Here is a 6894-nt window from a genome sequence, read left to right as displayed (position 1 = left end):
GCAATGCTAAGATAAGAGCTCATTTCCTGTTTGGCGGCTTCATTGCCATATTTGATTAGCTGTTAAAGGGACACCAGGCAAGCCTGATGCTTTTTCTCTACGAAACTCCCCCTTCAGCTCGGTCTGAAGCTCTTTTCTTTTTCTTTGCATCTTCCGTCAAGGGTTTTCGCTGCTTTTTCGCCGGCTCTGCCATTATACACACGTTTGCAACAATCGCTAGCGTTTATGTTAAAAAGGCTATATTTGCTATTATACAGGGCTACTGTATGTCTTTCTTGTATTGAGACAGTACCATGTTATTATTGCTACTACAAAGGTCTTATTGTTATGGTTATAAGTGTAGGCTAACAGATATACCATTGTATGTTGGTCAGCTTGATTACACGTGTGAATCACGTTTCTTAGGCACAGTGATATGCCGTCTTTTTTGGCCTCAAGAGGGCGCTTGTACACTGTATAATTTAATATGTATTGGAAACATTACATAGTATGTTAATGGATACGATTTTCTGTGTGTTTAACTTACAGAACCACACACAATAATTACGCAATGTAAGTGCCTTGTGCTGCCAACAGTTTAATACAAGAATAAGAAGAAACTGGCTGTCTGGACTTTCATTCTTTTTTCATTTTAATCGGATGACCCTTAGTGTTCACACCCATCCCGAACTATCTTTTCTACAGTTTAGTTAGCCTGCCTCTGTGCTGTGGATGCAGGATGTAATTGATCCTGCTTCGGTCGGCGGGTAGGATACACTGAACTTGCAAGCGGGATATTCTTCCTACAGGCAGTAGGGGCGGGCGAGAGAGTCTTCATTCGCCCTGTAATGAGTCATTTAACCATATACCGATTTACGAAGATGAGTAATTAACACGAAAACGTTGCCTGGTGTCTCTTTAAATACTGATCATCTCATTTTTAAAAGTTTAAGAAATAAAGTCACACAACAAATTAGAAAAGCTAGAACAAACTTTTTACTCAATATTATCAGCGAGGCAAAGGGAAACTCTAAAAAGCTCTGGAGGAGCATTGATAAGATACTTGGAAATGAAAACTCTGTAAATAGACAGTTAAAACTAATGATAGATGGCCATATCCAGGATGATGGGCAGATTGTTGGGAAATGTTTTAACGAATATTTAATAAATTCAGTACGAGAGCTGAGTTTAAGCTTTCCAAAAACTCAACTCCCACAACCATCAACCTGTGATGTCTCCGCTTTTAACAAATAGCAAAGCTAAAGACATATTAGGTTGGGATAAAACAATGCAAAACATCAATTATGATACCTCTAGTCTAGCCATGATCATAAATAAATCTTTTAATGAGAATATTTTTCCCAGTGTTCTTAAACCTGCTATTATCACCCCGGTGCACAAATCTGGGGATACTCAAGTGGTCTCAAACTACCGACCCATCAGTATTCTCCCAGCTGTGTCTAAGGTTATCGAAAAGGTAGTAGCAGAACAACTAATTGCCCATCTGGACTCCAAGTCAGTGTTTCCCATACATTAGTCCATGAGCCACAGGGGGTCGTCACTACCACTTGAGGGGGCAAATTCTCACTATATTTTTCTGAAAGCTACATATCTCTGGAGTATAAAATGGTATGATAGCAAGTTGGGTCTTGTAAATGTCTGTAGATCAAGTCTTGGAAAATAGTTATTATTTCTTTTCAATGGAAATGATTTTAACATCAGCTGAAAGACAATTTTAAGTATGATAATAATAATAATAATAATTATATATCCCGGTAATGATAACAATGTGTAAAGTATGAATATTTTCACCAACCAGTTCATCTACATCTCATTCCCACATTCTTACTAGTCAAAAATACAACTGAAATGTATAATGTAGATCATTTTAGCACCTGTGATGCAATTACCGTAATTTCCCAACTATTAGCTGCAGCTTACACATTGTTTTTGCAAAATTTCTTCAGCTATGGGGTTAATACACGGGAGCATGGTATATGGTTTTGTTTCTTTTAACTTGCATAAAACACTGTCCTGCGGCTTATACACAATACGGCTAATACACAGGAAATTACTGTATGTATTTAATGTGTCCTGGAAATTATGAAATTATAATATTTATGTTAAGCTGGGTACATGTGGTGATGTCAACGATTTTCATAAGGTATTGCTTGAATGTAAAGGTAACATGTGATTGGTTATCATGATGTTTTGATCACTTGGAATATCTCTTATGGGTAGTTTCAATAAAATACTAATTTACTGAATTTTGGGGGGGTGTTTCCGAATAGTACATTTACAAATAGTAAATAGCATAGCAATGCAGACCTATGTAATCATTTGTATTTCATGTCTCTGCTCTGGAGGTAGGAAGGTATAAATACATTGATTAATGAGGTAGTGGGCATTTCAATTAGTGCTGCAACACGTTGTGTCTCTGAAAACGTAGATTTGCACATTATTACACATAAATCTTGAATTTTATCAACCAAAATGAAGGGCAAAATCACATAATGATTCAAAATATGTATGCCAACATCAAACACCACATATGCATCAGTAATAATAAGGTTTGGATTATTTTCTGGGCTCTTATGAGTGGTTTAACAATAAAAAGCCAATAGGCGGAATTTCCTTTTTTCAAATCAGAGGTCAACTTTGAAGGCCTGTACAGCCACAAAGCTACAAGATCCAACTTGCTATCATACCATTTTTACATACTCCAGAGATATGTAGCTTTCAGAAAAATATAGTGAGCCTAGAGCCTAGATCAAGGAGGAGTGGTGGGAGCAGTCTTCCTTGATCTACGTAAAGCCTTTGACACAGTAAGTCATGAAGTACTGATTCACAAACTTGCAAAATATGAGATCTCCTCAAATGTCCAAAATGGGATAAAGTCCTATTTAAGTAGCCAAACTCAATGTGTGCAAGTAAACGGCACATACTCAAAGTAGCTCCATACTTCATTGGTAGACTTCCAAGGGCCTTGACATTTAAAACAAGACATGGAGAACCAATGAAGTATAGAGCTACTTTGAGCCCTGTAAATGGTGTAAAACAGTGATTTATTTGCATGGCTAGGCCGATGCCCGAGGCACCACAACGAAACACTGTGTTGGTAGCATTGGCTAACTAGCGCCAGATTTCTGAGTGCAGGGGACAAGCCGAGGTGAGCTATGAGACATACATTCACACTCGGTATCATGTTTCAACACACTTTAGGTCAAAATCACACCGGAATTATCCTTTAAGGTTAGGGGTGTGAGGATTTACACGCGCAACTAGCATGCTAGCTCAGTTCGCCTCCGTTACATATGCATAAAAATTGCTGTGGGTGATTGGGACAGTGTCCTGACCAATGGTATCGAGTTTTGTTGTTAACTCAAAGCATCACAGAGATGTTAGTCCACTTCCTGTTTGGCGGCTTCGTCACCATATTTGATTGGCTGTCACGGGCAAACAAACTTGAAATTGAAAGATCTGGCAAGTATCGTTTTTGCGGCTCGGTCAGAAGATCATCTCCGCCAAGTTCTGTGAAAATCGGATGAAATTTGTGACTGCTGAAACTTTTTGTAGAGTTTGGACTAAATCCAATATGGCAGAGGTCCAATATGGCGGAAAGTGACATAACAGGAGTAATTGAACTCAGGTTGGTCCAGGGATTCCAACAGTGCCTGATTTGTGAAAATGGGAATGTGAAATGTTCAATGGTCACATGCGTGAATGCAATCCAGTTTCTACCCATTGGTGGCGCTAGAGTGTTGGGCATAGAGTTCTGTAAATTGGTGAGAGTGATCATGGGACGGTCCATATCTGAAAATGTACTTAAGTAAAAGTAAAAAGTAGTTCATTTAAAATGTACTTTAAGTAAAAGTTACTTAGTTACTTTTTTTTTTTTTTGGGGGGAGGGGGTACCAGAACAACCAGTTTTACCAGAGACTTTCTAATGAGGAGATACACCACTCAAAAAATCCTCCATAGTAATGCATGGGGTTAGTCAGTTGTCTACAAATATCACAACCCTTCCGCGGCAAAACGTTGACATGTGAATACATTGAGCCAATCATGTGGTGTGTTGTAAAATACATTGAGCCAATCATGTGGTGTGCTGTGAAGACATCGTGCCAATCATCTGTTGTGATCTCGCTGCTGGAGCAAGATTCGCACACGCATTTCTGCCGAAATAGATGCACGATAAGTGGCCAAAAAGTGTTGCAATATGGCCGCCGAGTGGAGGTACTTGCCTGAAAAGGACTTTGGTCCTAGCTTGAGTTGCTGCAGCCAGCAGCTAAGGCAGTCATGTTCATGCTCCCAGTGTGTAGCGCTGTAGCTGCAGCAACTCGAGCTAGGTAAAACCGATTGTTTCAGTTTTGTTCATACCGACAGTACTCGGTGACGTTGAGAAATGGAGATCTATGTGAAAAATCACCGGAGTTCTCCTTTAAGAGCAGTAGTTGATTTTCAAAGTTAGTTGCACTCATCCTTGTGTCGCTTTGCAGTGAACAGTAATCCAGCACAACTGAAATGCCCCTCACAGGCAGCTGAGGCAGGCAGGCCAATGTTGAGTTGCAGAGAGTTTTTTTTATATTTGGAAACGAGCAGAAGGTTCAGCAGATTAAAGGGCGTCAAACTGGGGGGGAGAGTGGGAAGTATAGGGCCCCAATGGAGGAGAGGGCCCTTGAAAAGTGGAATACGGGGGGTACAACATTTTCACCAGGCATTAGTAATAACTCAGGTAATCCACACATAAAAAATCCAAACAACTCCATAAGTAGTCATGTGTAATGAAGTGGAATAACACAGGGAAAAAGTATTGAACAAGCTAAAAAAAAGCACTAAGGCAAGGAAAGGGAAGGAACGAGCTGGAATCTGTAAGTAGTTAGAGTAGTTATCCTTTCTATCTGTGCAAATTAATATAAGCTTGGTTAGTATATTGATGGGCTATAAAAAGGTTTTTCATTACCAAGGTGTCACACAAGAAACATTTCATGATGGATAAAAGCAAAAAGCTCTCCCTAGACCTTTGCAACCTTATTGTGGCAAAACATATCAATGAAACTGTTTACAGATGCATTTCAAAACTTCAGAATCTTCAGTAAGCAGCATGGGAGCCATTATCTGCAAGTGGAAGAAACATCACAGCCAGGATCTCCGAAGGATCCGAAAGTCAGAAGGATAGTCAATTCCAAGAGCCAAGGACCACTCGGAGAAAGCTCCAGAAAGACTTGAAGGCAGCCAATTCAATTCAATTAAACAGTTCTGGAAGTAACTAAAGATCAGGATTCACAAGAGGGACCCCTGGAATCTGTTTAGAACAATGGGCCAAAGTCACACCTGATACTGTGACTAATGCGTTTTGTCATACAGGAAATGTCTTGAAGCTGTCTTTACAAACAAAGGCTTTTCCACAAAGTATTGAAGAAATTTCAGTAGGCACGTTCAATACTTTTTTCCTGTGTCATTCCACTTTAATACACATAACTCTTATGTTTGGATTTTTTTATGTGTGTTTTAATATAATGTATGGTGAAAACTTCGAATAGACGAAATATATATATATATATATATATATATATATATATATATATATATATATATATATATATATATATATATATTCTAATAGACATATACATATACATATATATATTCGAAGACATATACATATATATATATATATATATATATCCACCATATATTTATTTTACCTGAATATTGTAACTTCATAAATGTCAAACGAAATTTAAAGTTTGACTGACTGGATTTTGTATACAAAACATAGTGAAAACTGTCTAAGGTCACGCTCACTCTCCCTTGCTAAAATCACTTTCAGAAAGACTGCATGGCGCCAGCTTGATTCATGTCCTGTTGTACAGTAGGCTACATGCTGATCATTATCACTAGGCTAGTGGTTTAGGGCGCGATTTCTTTTCTCTCCCTTTCTGTTTTCTTTAGTCTTAACTTTTTTTTTTTTACTCAAGTAACGTATGGGATATTTTATGTACCGATTTTATAAACTACTTAAAAAATACAAAATACACAGAAAAACTACTCAATACAGTAACGTGAGTAAATGTATTTCGTTACTTTCCACCTCTGCTGTTTGGAACATATCAAATACACCCCGATCCATTCGTCGTACCCACAAATCAAGCTTGGCTTTAAATGCAGCGACTTTATCTGCCAGTTTAAAGACAGTCGTCATTCTCCCCTGCAGTGACAGGTTGAGGTCATTAAGCAACCTGAATATGTCACACAGGTAAGCGAGTTTTGACACCCAGCCCTCATCACTAAAATATGCAGCTAACGGTGACTTTTTCTGTAAGAAATCTCTGCAGCGGCTCTCGCAACTCAAACACTCTGGCCAGTAACCTGCAACCAACCAATATGGATAGCGTACCACGGTGACCCATTCACCTTCTCTAACAACTGTGCCTCAATATCCTCGGACATATCAATTCGCCTATGGACAGTGCTTGCAGAAAGCGGTACCTGAGCTATTTTTTTAGCTGCAGCCTCCCCAAGTTCATTGCACAGGCCTTTACCAGCAGGCAGAATTAACTCTTCCCCAATAGTAAAGGGCTTCTTAGATTTAGCAATCCGACTAGCCACTATGAGGCTTTTAGCGCAGCCACGTTCACCGATGTGGTTGCTTTACGCACTAGTTTTTTGTCCTTCTTGCTCGCGTTTCTTACGCTCAAAGAACTCAAGGGGTTTGTGGAGCAAGTGTAGGATGCTTGGACTCTAGATGTCAAATTAGCTTTGATGGTTTCATTGCTTCGTTTGACAACTTATCGCCAAATACCACACATTAAGGACTTGGTGCATGCGAGTCACCGGTCTCTGCGAAACCATATTTTAAATATGACTCGTCATATTTCGTATTGAATGACCCCTTCTTTTTCTTTGAGGTAT

The 6894-nt window shown here is 39.0% G+C and overlaps 1 long non-coding RNA gene across 1 annotated transcript; it reads left to right on the top strand.

The window, feature by feature from the left end:
* The first annotated feature begins 6423 nt into the window (after positions 1–6423).
* On the top strand, positions 6424–6629 carry LOC121688484. The gene is made up of 2 exons (XR_006024604.1): positions 6424–6503; positions 6535–6629. It is a non-coding gene; the product is annotated as an uncharacterized LOC121688484 (long non-coding RNA).
* Positions 6630–6894: the final 265 nt, after the last annotated feature.

Source organism: Alosa sapidissima, chromosome 17 (assembly GCF_018492685.1).
Source record: "Alosa sapidissima isolate fAloSap1 chromosome 17, fAloSap1.pri, whole genome shotgun sequence".
Classification (NCBI taxonomy): Eukaryota; Metazoa; Chordata; class Actinopteri; order Clupeiformes; family Clupeidae; genus Alosa; species Alosa sapidissima.
This window is presented reverse-complemented; position numbering and strand designations above follow the sequence as displayed.